The following is a 15,015-nucleotide window of genomic DNA, read 5'->3' on the forward strand; positions in this document are numbered from 1 at the left end:
GACCTTCTTTAATAATAAGAGTAAAAGACACGTGTAATGCACGCAATCAAAAATTATTTTATAGTTTTAATTAAAAATTATACAAAATTATCAAAATAAATTTCTCCAAGAGGCCGGCTGTTTTAAGAAATTATTAATCGATTCAAGACAACCACCTCATTTGACACTTAGTTGACTAATCCAATAAAAATTAATATTGAGATTTTTTTTGTAATATATTAATACACTCTTATAAGATTATTTTCTCAATCTTATAATTTAAAATGAATTGATGGACCAATTTTTAATGATATGATTGCATTCAATAATTTCTCATGATTAAGACTTAACCCTCTGAAATAAATTAAAAAATGTTTCAAATCTCTCTTGATTTATTGTAATTTGTTTTTTTTGTTTGACTAGCGGTGAGATGAATAACAAATGAAACAAATTTAAGAGATTTCAATCTCTCTTCATTTATTTCTTTACTGCCGTTTGACTAGCGATGAGATGAGTAACAGATGGAAAGACTCTACTTTGATATAAAATAGATTATTCAAATCTCTGTATTTATTGTCATCAATTTCTATATTTCTATTTATGTACAACTCACTCCCTCCTTCTCCCCGCATTGAACTCATCTTCCCCTTACACTATGCTCTAGCTGTGTGTGTCAAAGAGCAGTGAAATTTAAATGTTGTTCTTTGTCTTAAAAAGACTTCTGATGGTCCTTTTATGTGAAAAATGAAATGATCTCTGGTGTATGCATTTTCATTTCTTAATTTTCATTTACGCAGTATCTTTATATAATATAAATTATTCCGACCTTCTTTAATAATAGAAGTAAAAGACATGTGCAATGCACGCAACCAAAAATTATTTTATAATTTTAATTAAAAATTATACAAAATTATCAAAATAAATTTCTCCAAGAGGCTGGTTTTTTTAAGAAATTATTAATCGGTTCAAGACAACCACCTTATTTGACATAATGGACTAATCCAATAAAATTAATATTGAGATTTTTTTGTAATATTAATACACTCTTATGAGATTATTTTCTCAATCCTATAATTTAAAATGAATTGATCCAACAACTATTAATGATCTGATTCCATTCAAAAATTTCTCATGAATAAGACTCAACTCCCGAAATAAATTAAAAAATGTTTCAAATCTCTCTCAATTTATTGTAATTTTTTTTTATTTGACTAGTGGTGAGATGAATAACAAATGTAATTACTCTATCTAACATGAAATAAATTTAAAAGATTTCAATCTCTTTTCATTTATTTCTTTACTGAATGGAAAGGCTCTACTTTGATATAAAATAGATTATTCAAATCTCTGTATTTACTATCATCAATTTCTATATTTCTATTTATTTACAACTATGCCAAATACATATATATATATATATATATGTTTATGTACAACTCACTCCCTCCCTCTCCCCGCATTGAACTCATCTTCTTTTTACACTATCCTCTAGTGTACGTGTCAAAGAGCCGTAAAATTTAAATGTTGCTATTTGTCTTAAAAAGAATTCTGATGGTCCTTTTATGTAAAAAAAAAACGAAATGCTCTATAGTGTATGCATTTTCATTTATGCAGTATCTTTATATACAGATAAATTATTCTGACCTTCTTTAATAATAGGAGTAAAAGACACGTGAAATGCACACAATCAAAAATTATTTTATAATTTTAATTAAAAAATAATTAAAATTATTTTAACCACCTTCACCACCGCCACCGTTCCTAATCAATTGTTTTAACTGGCTCTATGGATAGCATACCCCCTCCATCACAGTCTTCTTGTCACTTGACTGGTCCTAATATTTTCCTTTCCCCATCTGATAAGTAATGACCTGCGAACATTCTGAGGTCCTTCCATAAAGGAGCTGAGGAAGGTGAATGGAATGCTGCAGCTGAGGATGCTAAAGCAGTGGGTGATGTAAAGCTAATGTTAGAACAAGCTCCTGCTAGATCACTTGCTAATGCAAGAACTGAACTTACTCTTGCCAGGGAGAAGATTGCTGAGCTGGAGAGAGCCCTTAACCATAGGGCTGATTCCCAAAAAGGGAAACAACCACTTATCACTGTGAATATAGTGGCCTCAGACCCTCTACCTGCTTCATATCTCCCAGATGACAGTGGTAGTAAGCCTCAAACATGGTATCCTCAAGCAGGGGTAAGGGTAGAGGTTCAAATAGAAGAGGCAGAGGTGGAGGAAAGAGATCTAACACCATTGTCTCTCAACACCAGCACCAAAGGAGTGCCCACGCGCCACCTCTGAATGTGAGTAATGCTGCAGCTCCAGAGTAAAACATTGGACTTGACACACTTGTCCAAGCTATCCCTTCACAGAGTGACTTTCCCCCATTTCATCAAAATGGAAATTTTGGTTCTCCTACAGGCTATCCATATGGTCTGCACACTGCTCAGCAACCTATTTCTGGACCTGTTGGTCCTCGAGACACTCAAACCAGCTGGTCAAAAGTGGTAGGTAATGGTACTGTTGCTGACAACTGCAAAATGAAATTTGAATTTATCCCTTCTAATATCAGTGTAGGATCACCCATTGTTATTGATCTTCCTGCTAATCTAGCTAAACAGGGAGTATAGGAATGGAAAGCCAGTTTAGTAGGCTATTTCTTGCAGAAAAAACTCCCATACTCTTTAGTCCTAAAATAAGCCCAGAAACTTTAGGGTTCAATGGGTTTTGAGGAGTTGCGTGGAGATGATAGAGGTTTTGTCATTTTCAAATTCTCAAATGAGGATGAATGTAAAAATGTTCTTGTTAATGGGCCATGGATGATTATGGGCAGACCAATCATTCTCAAAAAATGGAAGAAAAACATGGAATTCAATAAAGAAACCTGTAGTACCATACCTTTATGGGTCAAGTTTTTCAATATCCCATATGAGTACTGGACTGCAAAGGGCCTAAGTTATATCACTAGTGCTGTGGGGAAGCCCTTATTTGCGGATGAACAGACTGAATCTATGACAAGAATAAGCTATGCAAGGGTTTGTATAGAAGTCAATATTGCTAAGCCTATTGTGGAAGACTTTCAAATCAGACTTGATGATGGTAAACTTATCACCATTGATACAGAATACTAGTGGATACTTCATGTTTGTGATGTTTGTAAATGTTTTGGGCACTATACTTCAAACTGCAAGTCCAATGTTGCTTTCAGGGACTCTAATCCTCTACCTACTAATGTTTCCCCTCCTGTGAGTGCTCCTGGTGGTGCTACCTCTGAATGGAAGATGGTCCAAAAGAACAAGAAGGTTACCCCATCCACCAATGAAGAGCTCCATGACCCCAGCACCAGCACATAAATTTGCTCAAAGAATATACCACCTTTCAACGATTGTGTTAATCTTTCCCCTTCCTTGTTGGCTACTAACCAATTCTCCTCATTGACCTCTAATATTGAGCTTCCCCCAACAGGCTGCACTATCCCAATGGTACCTGAGGGTGAACCTGGTTGCCATAATCAAGACCAAGTGCCTTTTTTTCATGGTGATGATGTTACTTCCAACACTGAAGAGGCTGAATCATCTCACACATCTGGTGATACTGCACTATCCTCTATAAGTCAGGACTACAAGGTTGTTACAGATGATGAAAAATGCAAGGAGGTTGAAAAGGGAAAAAGAAGAAGAAAAAGAAGGGTGATATAACCCAAGAGATGCCTATTCTAGGCTTTCCAGGCCTGGTGCTCCAATCCTCTCAATAATCAATACAGTAGCTTGGAACATCAGGGGTCTCAATTCCCCTGAAAAAAAAAGAGAAATAAAGAAGCTTATTTATGAATCTAGACTCCAACTAGTTGCTATTGTGGAAAATAAAGTCCAAGAAGGAAATGCAACTTCTGTACTGAGGAACATTGCCCCTTCTTGGCAGTTATTACACAACTATTGCCATGCCTTTCTTAAGAGGATATCGATTTTGTTTGATCCACGGTTCATCAATGTCCAGAAATTAAGTGATAGTGCTCAAGCTATCCACTGCTCTATCACTATTGACAATGATCATACCAACTTTAATCTTTCTATCATTTATGCACACAATAATGCAGATTACAGGAAAGGATTGTGGAATGATATTTGTCAACTTGCTGCAGCTACCCCACAAACCCCATGGCTTTTTTTGGGAGATTTTAATGTCATCAGGCATCCCTCAGAGTGTTTTGGTGGTTCTCATAGATGGACTCCAGCTATGGATGAATTTAACGAGTGTATCCACACCTATGAACTTTGTGATTTGAGGTACTGTGGAACCTTTTTTACATGGACTAACAAAAGCCCAAGTGTAGCCAATATCTCAAAAAAGCTTGATAGAGTATTGGCAAATGACAAATAGCTTACCACTTTCCCTCTTTCTGAGTGTGAATTTTTACCCCATGGAGTCTTAGATCACTCTCCAATGGTTGTTAAAATTGGTAATCCTAACCCTAGAAGAAATGTTCCCTTTAGGTTTTTTAATTTCCTTGGGAACCATAGGGATTTTTTGTTCACTGTTACTAATGTGTGGGATGTTAGGGTGGATGGGAACTTTATGTTCCAAGTGACCAGGAAGCTCAAGATTCTGAAGCAACATCTTAAGCTTTTATACACTAGAGAGTTTAGTGAGATCTCCTTAAGAGTTATTGCAGCAAAAGATGAACTGAACCTTTATCAGAAATCTCTTGACTCTAGACCCACTGATGAACAGCTGAGGACTAAGGAGAGAGAGCTTCTCCAGGTGTACAATGATGTTGTAGCTGCGGAGGAAATATTCTTTATTCAGAAGTCCAGAATTAATTGGCTTAAGGAAGGGGATGGCAACACAAGTTTCTTTATGAAAATTTTCAACAACAGATGTAATAGGAAAAAGATTCTTACTCTCCAACTTGCTAATGGTACTACCACAAGCAACAACCATGTGATTAAGGAGGAAGCTCTCAGCTACTACAGAACCATTTTTGGTGGGGAAACTAGTAACTACTCAGGCATTGATGCACTTAGATCAGTTTACCAAAAAACTATTCTTGAAAGTTTTCTTGTTTTTCTCTGCTCCATCCCTTCTACTGAGGATATTACGAAGTGTTTTTTCTCCCTCAAGAATAACAAATCACCAGGGCAGATGGATATAATGCCTGTTTCTACAAAAAAGCTTGGTCTGTTATTGGTAATGATGTAACCAAGGCTGTGAAGGATTTCTTCTCTACTGGTCTCTTACTCAAGGAGATAAATGCAACCTATTTGGCTCTTATTCCCAAGGTGCAAAATCCTAATTGTATGAACGACTTCAGCCCATTGCTTGTTGTAATACTATCTATAAGGTTATTTCTAAGTTATTGGCTAACAAGCTCAAACCTATTTTTCCTTATTTTGTGGGCAAAAGCCAAACTGCTTTCATCAAGGACAGAAGACTTGGGGACAGTGTGTTTTTGGCTTAAGAATTGATGAAGGGATACCACTCTAGCTCTAATAGTCCTAGATATGCTCTTAAAGTTGACTTATAGAAAGCTTATGATACTGTTAACTGGTGTTTCTTGTTGGATACTCTCCAGATCCTTAATTTCCCATCTATTTTTGTTAATTGGATCAAGGCTTATATTACCAGTCCAGGGTTTTCAGTCTCAATTAATGGTGAACTCCATAGGTTCTTCAAAGGCACAAGAGGTTTGAGGCAATGGGACCTTTATCCCCTGTCTTCTTTGTTATTGTGATGGATGTCCTTTCCTCTATTACTCAACGGGCTATTTGCAATGATCATAACTTCATTTACCATTAGAAGTGCAAGAAAACTAAGTTATCCCACCTTATGTTTGCTGATGACCTTATGTTTTACTGCCATGGTGATGTCCATTCTTTCTCTGTTTTTACTAAGTCTATTACCACATTTTCAGAGCTTGCTGGTCTTTTCCCCAACCTCTCTAAGAGTCTTTTGTTTACTACTAATGTTCCTGAGGACACTCAACAACTCATGATTAATATGTGTGGCTTTGAGTTGGGAAGTCTTCCTATCAGGTATCTTGGGATGCCTTTATGTTCTAAGAGACTCAGTGCAGCTGATTGTAGAACTCTTGTTGAAAGAGTTACAGCTAGAGTCACTTGTTGGACAGCTAGATTCCTCTCATATGCAGGGAGATTACAGCTCATTAAGTCCATCTTGCTCAACATGATTGGTTTTTGGTGTAACATATCTATAATTCCTAAGATGGTCATTAACCAACTCAACACTGTTTTAAGAAATTTTCTTTGGATAGGGGTTAATTTGAAAGCTACTGGAGCTCAAGTTGCTTGGTGGAATGTGTGCAAGCCAAAAGATTTTGGGGGTGTAGGCATACCTCAATTATCTGCTTTGAATCGTATTTCCATGCTCAAGCACATTTGGAACCTGTTCAAGGATAGAGGCCAATCCATTTGGTTTGAATGGGCTCGTGAGAACCTCATAAAAGAGTGCAGTTTCTGGACGTTGAAGCCTCCTCAGGTGTGCTCTTGGAATTGGAGGATGCTTCTCCATTTTAGAGGGCTTGTTAGACCTTTTATCAAGCACATTGTAGGTGATGGTAAGGATGTTTCTCTTTGGCATGACTACTGGTTTCCATCAGGGCCTCTCGATACCAGAATTGACCACAACCTCATTGCTCGCTCACAGTGGGATGATTGGGCTAAGGTCCAATAATGCCTCATTAGACATGATCAGTGGAGAATTCTGCGCTTGTTCAAAGAATTGGTTCCCTTCTATTGGGACAACAGAGCATCTACCTTTACTGAGAAATGGGTCTGAAGATTCAGTTATTTGGACCCTCTCATCTACTGGTAGTTTCCACCTTGCTACTGCTTACCGTGCACTTATTTCACCTTCCCCTTCTATTCTTTAGCACTCTGTCATCTGGTTTCCTAATCACATTCTGAGGTACTGTTTTATTGCTTGGGTTGCTTTTAGTCATAGGCTCAAAACTAGGGACACCCTAGCTCTAGCAAAGAAAATTGTTCCCAATTATTGCTCTCTTTGCCTTGCTGCTGCCGAGAGTCATCAACATCTTTTTTTTAAGTGCTAATATGCCTCTGAAATTTAGATGTTCTTCCAACACTTGTGTGGGATCTATGTTGGGGACTTTAATTTATATGACATCACCAACTGGAGTGTGTCTATGTGGAAGGATGGAACGAAGGCGCCGAAAGCTTTTGTGTACAAGCTTTGCCTCACAGCTTCTGTGTACTTCATCTGGAGTGAGAGGAATAGAAGAAATGCCATGAATTAAATGGCCTCCACCGCTTCAGTTACAAAGCTGATCTACGACTCTGTTCAGAATCGTCTTATGTCTTGCAAGTTTCGTGACTCAAGAGCTGCGAGAACCATTGCAGCTACGTGGAGTCTTCCTAGTTCGGTGATTGAGAGTGCTTTGTAGAGGTTGGTTTTGTTGCGGCTGCAACTGGTCGCTGCTGTCTGTTGTTGCTATTGCAATTTTTTGTTTTTGTGTCTTGGCTGGCCTGGTGTGGCTCAGCTAGGTTTGTGGCCTGTGGCCTTTGGTCTTTGGCCTCTCTCTGTATAGTCTCTTGTTTCTTCCTTTAATGAATTGATTTACCAAAAAAAAAAAAAAACAAAAAAAAAAAGAGCCCGGCTTTTGTTAAAAAATTATTAATCGGTTCAGGACAACCACCTCATTTGACACTTAGTGGACTAATCCAATAAAAATTAATATTGATTTTTTTTTTTGTAATATATTAATATACTCTTATTAGATTATTTTCTCAATCCTATAATTTAAAATGAATTGATCCACTAAGTATTAATGATCTGATTCCATTCAATAATTTATCATGAATAAGACTCAACCCTCGAAATATATTAAAAAATGTTTCAAATCTCTCTCGATTTATTGTAATTTATTTTTTTTATTTTTTTTGTTTGACTAGTGGTGAGATGAATAACAAATGTAACTACTCTATGTGACATGGAATAAATTTAAGATTTCAATCTTTCTTCATTTATTTTTTTATTGCCGTTTGACTAGTGATGAGATGAGTAACGAATGGAAAGGCTCTACTTTGATATAAAATAGATTATTCAAATCTCTGTATTTACTGTCATCAATTTCTATATTTCTATTTATGTACAACTGTGCCATATATATATATATATATATATATGTTTATGTAAAACTCACTCCCTCCCTCTCCCTGCATTGAACCCATCTTTTTTTTTTTTACACTATCCTCTAGCTGTGTGTGTCAAAGAGTCTTGAAATTTAAATGTTGGTCTTTGTCTTAAAAAGACTTTTGATAAACCTTTTATGTGAAAAGTGAAATGCTCTCTGGTGTATGCATTTTCATTTCTTAATTTTCATTTACAGAGTTCTTTATATATAGATAAATTATTCCGACCTTCTTTAATAATATGAGTAAAAGACACGTGCAATGCACGCAATCAAAAAATATTTTATAATTTTAATTAAAAATTATACAAATTTATCAAAATAAATTTCTCCAAGAGGCCGGCTTTTAAAAAAAAATATTAATCGGTTTAAGACAACCACTACATTTGACACTAAGTGGACTAATCCAATAAAAATTAATATTGAGATTTTTTTGTAATATATTAATACACTTTTATGAGATTATTTTCTCAATCATATAATTTAAAATGAATTGATCCACCAAGTATTAATGATCTGATTCTATTCAATAATTTCTCATGAATAAGACTCAACCCCCAAAATAAATTAAAAAATGTTTCAAATCTCTCTCGATTTATTGTCATTTATTTTTTTTGTTTGACTTGTGGTGAGATGAATAACAAATGTAACTACTCTATCATGAAATAAATTTAAAAGATTTCAATCTCTCTTCATTTATTTCTATACTTCCGTTTGACTAGTGATGCGATGAGTAACGAATGGAAAGGCTTTACTTTGATATAAAATAGATTATTCAAATCTCTGTATTTACTGTCATCAATTTTTATATTTCTATTTATGTACAACTGTGCCAAATATATATATATATATGTGTGGATAAATTATTCTGACCTTCTTTAATAATAGGAGTAAAAGACACGTGCAATGCACGCAATCAAAAATTATTTTATAATTTTAATTAAAAATTATACAAAATTATCAAAATAAATTTCTCCAACAGTCCGGCTTTTTTAAGAAATTATTAATCAGACAACCACCTCATTTGACACTTAGTGGACCAATCAAATAAAAATTAATATTGAGATTTTTTTATAATATATTAATACACTCTTATGAGATTATTTTGTCAATCCTATAATTTAAAATGAATTGATCTACTAAGTATTAATGATCTGATTTCATTCAATAATTTATCATGAATAAGACTCAACCCCCGAAATAAATAAAAAAATGTTTCAAATCTCTCTTGATTTATTGTAATTTATTTTTTTTGTTCGACTAGTGATGAGATGAATAACAAATGTACCTACTCTATCTGTACTACTGTTTGATTAGTGATGGGATGAGTAACGAATGGAAAGTCTCTAATTTGTGTGTGTGTGTATATATATATATATGTTTATGTACAACTCACTCCGTCCCTCTCTCCCCGCATTGAACTCATCTTCTCTTCACAGTACCCTCTAACCGTGTGCGTCTGATCTCTCTTCAGGTCGACACTACTCCTAATAAATGATCATAAATGACATGCATTTCAACTACTTTAACTTTATTAATTATGAATATTCTACCGAGTATATATAATACAAGAAAATAACACACATCCAACTATATACATATTTTTATGTATATATATATAATTCTCTCACCACCAGCTCTCTATTTTAAATGTTTTAAATCAGATCAGCTTCCACACCGGCAAAACAAAAAAGACGGAAACAAAGAGCAGTTATTTCAATTATTTGTAAATGTAGAAACATTTTCCTATTAGAAAAATGAAAGAAAATATTTCTCTATCATATGAACCTTTTTTATGTTTAATAATGATAATATAAATTAAAAAAAAAGTAATGATAAAGTAGTATTATTAAAAAAGCAATGTCTGCAAAACATAAATGAGGGAACAAGTCATCAAAATAAAAACTTGGAATAACAATGAAAAAAATATTAAGAGATAAAAGGAAGAAATACGACGGTGGAGCAATAGTAGGATGGTCCACCTAAACTCTTGCGTAAAAGACTGCAAGAAATTATTTACTACTGAGCTAAAAGAACCTTTTACAGCTTTTGGTGTCATTACTAATAAATGCATAATAAGTGTAAAAGGGACTAAAAGTCTAAAACTTTATCAGAAAAATATTATTTACAGCAAGCGAAAAAAAAAAAAAAGAATCTTTATGAGTAAGAGGTTTGAGTAATAAACTTTATCATAAGAGTTTATGATTTGTTTAATGGTCACAAAACCATTAACCATCAAAAGTTGTGTGACATGCATTCACACACATGAAAAAGTTTGAGTAATACTATTATGGCAGCTCCTTGTTGAATGAATGAATAAGATTTATTAAATGGCTTATTTGGCTTTTTTAACTATTTTAAAAAGTTGTTCATGAGAGAATTCTCATAGTAGCATTACTAAAAAAAACACAAAAGAAAAAAACAAAATTTTAATTAAACTATGGATAATTTTGAATAGTAAGATGTAATGGACTATTACGGATGAGTAATGCCCCTAAGCAATCTCTCTCGTAGGAAGAGGCACGAGCTTTCCTTTTTTAACCATTAGATGGAATAATTTTTTGAGATATGTAAAAAGTCAAATCATTGTTGGGAAATAAAACACAATTACCCAAAACCCACCGCTCAAGAAAAACAAATCACAGGTAAAAACATAAGAGATATACGTGGTTCACTAAAATCAGAGTTATGTCCACGAAGAACAAGATTTGCACTCGATTGTAAAACCGTACAAAATAATTGAGGATTACACAGAGATATCACTCATCACCTCAACACATAGTTAATTGCTAAGACTCCAATAGCTTATTGAATTCTCATCCATGTACAATTTCTTTTATGTAAGCCCGCTTAGCTCAGAGGTTAGAGCCCATTAGTAATGAGGATTCGGAATATTACACATTGATCTCTTGTACCCCAATCACTCAAAAGGAAAATTTAAAATCTCTCAACCTCTTCATTCTCCACACAACGCGTGTCCTTTTATAGACAATAAAAGTAGTCGTCTCGTTTAGGAATAACCTTTTTCAAACAAACAATGAAAGTTATCCACCACATTAGGCCCATTAGTTATAGCCCCATCGTGGGTGGACCCTAAAAATCTCCCCCTCCATCCATGAGAAAGAGAAATCACCAAGCACACCCTCAAAGTGCAAACTTTTTCCAAGTCTTGGCTCTCCCCCTTCACAAGAGTTAAAAAATCTCAATGCACAGGACTCATACTTTCAAATTCACAAGCAGTCTATTGGCGTTCCGTATACTAGCTAAACATAATCGAACCAAGTTCAAATTCCACCTTGATTCCATGGCCAATGCATACGTGCAGCTGAACCAAGTCAACATGATCAAGTGACTCTGAAAGGGAACTTTGAAGAAACCCCTTCACAAGCAGGACTTTTCAACTCGTCATCATTTGTCTGGAAACACGTTACACGTTCCCGTTTTCGATCAGCAATCGAAGTCCGAGTACCATTGGTACCCCTCACCAAATTATATAAACGACCTCTTTTTTCTCCTCGCATCAATACCATGCAGCCCTTTGTAATCTTCATGACTCCTTTGCAATGGAACACCTGCTGTTCATGGAATCCAACCGGCTCAAGGATCAAATTACACCGCAACTTTGGTACGTAAGCAATGTTCTCCAAAGTGCGTTCCACCCCATCAAACATCTTGATTTTTACATTTCCCTCAACATTAATTAACACTACACGGATCACCATTGAGCATAGTAAAACAACTATTCTCAAGTTCTTTAAACGAATCAACACATTCCTTTAATGAGCAAATATGATTCGCAGAACCCGAATCTAATATCCAGTCATGTTGAGTAAGAGTGTTACCTTCGAAAATTTTGAGTACATCTAATATCCAGTTTCATATTCATCAAATAAAATGCAAGTGGTTTTGAGTAACTATAAAATAGTGATCTATTGTTCATCGTGAAGGAAGAAATTTTCTACACATCTACCATTAGATTAAATCCGACGGTGATATTACAAATTTACCTTTCTACCTTCCTAATCCAACAAACCATTTTGCTACCCATTTAGAGTTTCCTAAACCAATTTTCTCCCTAATTAAAGTTTACTAAATTGATATAATTACCAAAAAAATCCAAGTATAAATTAATATTTCGATTTTAGAAAATTTTGACGACCCATTCAATTTTTTATAAAATATTGTATTGTTATCAATGAGAATTAAATTATTGTTTCATGCTTTTCATTTATGAGAATTAAGATTGATTTACTCTATAATGATATGACGTGCACATTTTTGTTTTTAATCATTTTTTGAATTCTTTGATTTTTTTCTTAATTTCAACCGTTTACTAGTCGAAAAAAATTCTATTGGATTTTTATCTTATCGAAAAAACTTCTATTGGATTTATATCATCTCGAAAAAATTCATCATGTACATAATCTTTTATTATTTACACATTTAACTTTGCCCTTTAAAAAAATAAAATATAAGCAAACAATTAAAACTACTTGATTGTTTATTTTTATTTAGTAGAATAAAGGTAGAGTATAAATGATTTTGACAGTATTTGTCATTTTTTATAAAAGAAGTATTACAAAAAAAAAGAAAAAAAAAAGAAAGAAAGAAATTAGTAGACTGTTGGAAATAAATTAGTATTTCATTGAAATTTCTTAATACGATTCATTTTTAAAATGGTCCTTCTATCCATATATCTTTTATCTTCAACTTACCCAATTATTTTCCTTAAACTTTTCAAAATAGTATACCACATTCGAATCAAAAACTTTGAGAAACTTCTTTTCAGAAAAATAAAAAATAAAAAACTTTGAGGAACCTTGGATTTTACATAAAATTTAGAGGGCATTGGATTGCAAGACAATTTTTTATTTTTTATTTTTTTTTTCCTTACCTAATATTTATAATTTGTTTTATAAAAATAAAAAAGCAAATTTATCATCCGTTGTTTTTTATTTTTATTTATTTATATTTTCTTCTACCCAAGTTTTGCATCTTTTTACCATATCTATATTTTCATAAAATAAAAATAATAAAAATCTGTTTTTGTTTTTTTGGATAATTAACACTTTGATTAAAAAATATGAGTAAATTTAATCGGAATATTGATCAGTTATTTTTAAGTAACTATTTATTTATTTATTTTTTTGTGGTATGTTGCCATCCTATTTAACATCCAGGATTTGAAGAGACACCGTTAGACGCAAAATAACATGTTTAGTATTGTATTGCTTTTGTTTGATCAGGCCAATTTGGTATTATATGGTGGAATAGGAGGCGCATGAAGGAATATATTAGTAGATATATAAAGAGAGATCATATATTTTTGCTTTTGCATATGATGATACAAATGACAAATCCACATTTTCAATGCAATACAGATTATTCCATTTCAAACCCATTTGAATTTTGATGTCCCAGTTTCCACACACCATTCCAGTAGTAGCTAAATCATAAGAAATCTCTCTCAAAGCTAGCTCTTCAACAATCAATTAATTCTTGATGTTAATCTTGGTAATCACCCGTGATTAGTCTTGAAATAAGTTTATTTGATTTTAGCTGAAAATTAATTATTAAAAATTTTATAAGTTGAATTTATAGCGCTAAAATTTTAAGCTTTAATTATAAAATAAATATTTTTATTTTTAAAGTTCAGCCTTTAAAAATAGACCTAACCCCAAAATATGTAAAACACCTACACATTTCTGGTCCACATACATATACATACAACACACATACTTAACCCCAAAGCTCATTCCATACGCATATATTTCTAGTAGAACAATAAGTTGCAAGAATATACCTTTTCCGACGCTACTCATTCCATTTTATCTTTATGTTTCTTTTTCAAAATGTGAACCTGCTTCATTAAAATTAAAGGACACATGAGTATATAGATACCTGGAATAATCACCCGCATTCCAGTGTAATTTGGAGATGGGATTTCGTAGCCGCCATGGCCGCCATTATGATTTGCCACTGTAGACGCCAAATGTAATACCCCTAATTTTAAAGAGGATATTCCTGGTATTTAGTGATATTTAATTTATTATTTAAGTAAATTTTATTTTATTATGTGTTATTATTTTTTTATTAGGTGCTTAATTGTTTTCTTTTGTGCTGATTTAATTTATTTAAATGATATTTATTTTTTAGTTATTTGATTGGAATTACTTGTTAGTGTTTTAATTATTTAATTGGCATTAATGGTTTAAGTGTAATTGGTTTAATTATTCTATTTATGTCTTATTTTATGTGTGGCTTATTTGGTTTAACTGGGTTTACTAATTATTATATTGTTCAATTAGATTATTTGTTAAGTATTTAATGGTGAATAGGGTAATTGGGTAAATACATCTAACTAGGGTTTTAATTATAGTATAAATTAGGGTTTTATATTATAGCCGTCGTAGGTTTCTACGTTAATTGGATGGGCCGGTTAGGATTGTGAGTTGGACTTAAATGAACCTAGGGTTTAGGAAAACTCTATAAGTATAAGGTAGACATCTGTGTAGGGTTTTTTTTTAAATAAAGCACACGTTTTGTGGAAGTGGAGAAGGAAAAACGCAGTTTTTCACATTCTGCCCAGATTTCATCAAACATCCGATCCCGCTTTATCCGTGGTCCGATCGAGCTGAATTTTGGAAGAGAGGTTCACGACTCAGTGACGCACAATCTGAACGGTGAAGATCAGAGTTTGACCTCGGAAACAGTGATTCGTACTCATGAACAGTAACTGGGTCACATAGGTTTTTTTCCATTCTGCCCAGATTTCATCAAATATCCGATCCTGCTTCGTCCGTGGTCCGATCGAGCTGGATTTTGGAGGAGAGGTTCACGACTCAGTGATGCACAATCTGAACGGTGGAGA

This window comes from Cornus florida, unplaced genomic scaffold, assembly GCF_030987335.1.
Source record: "Cornus florida cultivar Cherokee Brave unplaced genomic scaffold, ASM3098733v1 CherokeeBrave_3.0.0_Hap2_Chr01, whole genome shotgun sequence".
NCBI classification, from domain to species: domain Eukaryota; kingdom Viridiplantae; phylum Streptophyta; class Magnoliopsida; order Cornales; family Cornaceae; genus Cornus; species Cornus florida.